Consider the following 829-nt stretch of genomic DNA (forward strand, 5'->3'; position numbering starts at 1 on the left):
CCTCAGCCAGCCTTCCTGTGGTTCTGGGTGATGTCCGTTCCTTCTTTTAGTTGTATTTTTGAAGTGGTTGTTTGCGGCAGCAGTCTCCGGTGTTTACCTATGCCGCCATCTTGCTCGGAATCCAGCTCTCATTTCTTGAGAGGCCTCAGAATTGGGTTCAATCACACCTTCATGGTCATCTCTGAGATCATTTTTCTCACTTAATGTTTCCTCTGATTTTACATTTTCTGCTACCTTCTTACTGTCTGTTTTTTCCTTCTTAATATTTTCCTCTGATTTAGTTTTATGAGTAACAGGTAGTATTTTACACCTCCCCATGCTGCTCATCCACTCTCCCAAGAAGGTATTTCCTCAGTATGCAGAATGCTTGGATCCTGCTTACACATTTACACCAAGGCCCAAAGCTCCCTCACTTCGCACAGGTCTATGGTCATGAAGCTGAGGAAGGCCACAGGTGAGGCTAAGGCTTCAGCCTATTTCCAGGCTGCAGCACTAGCTCAATGTGGCCATGTAGAAGCGGCTTACATACTTTATCTTGAAAATATCTTTTTCACACAGATATTGGCAAATATTGATATCAATCCATGAGCTAGGTATTTCCAAGCATATTTTTTTAATTTTATTTTTCAATTACAATTTACATTCAATATTATTTGTTATTAGTTTAAGGTGCACAGCATAGTGGTTAGATCATGTAAAATATATTTTACAAAGTGTTTCTCCTGATATTTCCACTACCCACCTGACACCATACATAGTTATTACAATATTTTGACTCTATTCCCTATGCGGTGTTTTATATTCTCATGACTATTTTGTAACTATCAAT

General features: G+C 39.0%; 1 pseudogene; it reads right to left on the reverse strand.

Moving 5' to 3' along the window:
* Positions 1 to 434, reverse strand: part of LOC102239348 — a 2,869-nt pseudogene extending 2,435 nt beyond the window's left edge.
* Between the last annotated feature and the right edge of the window lie 395 nt (positions 435 to 829).

Source organism: Myotis brandtii, unplaced genomic scaffold, assembly GCF_000412655.1.
Source record: "Myotis brandtii unplaced genomic scaffold, ASM41265v1 scaffold126, whole genome shotgun sequence".
Taxonomy (NCBI): Eukaryota; Metazoa; Chordata; class Mammalia; order Chiroptera; family Vespertilionidae; genus Myotis; species Myotis brandtii.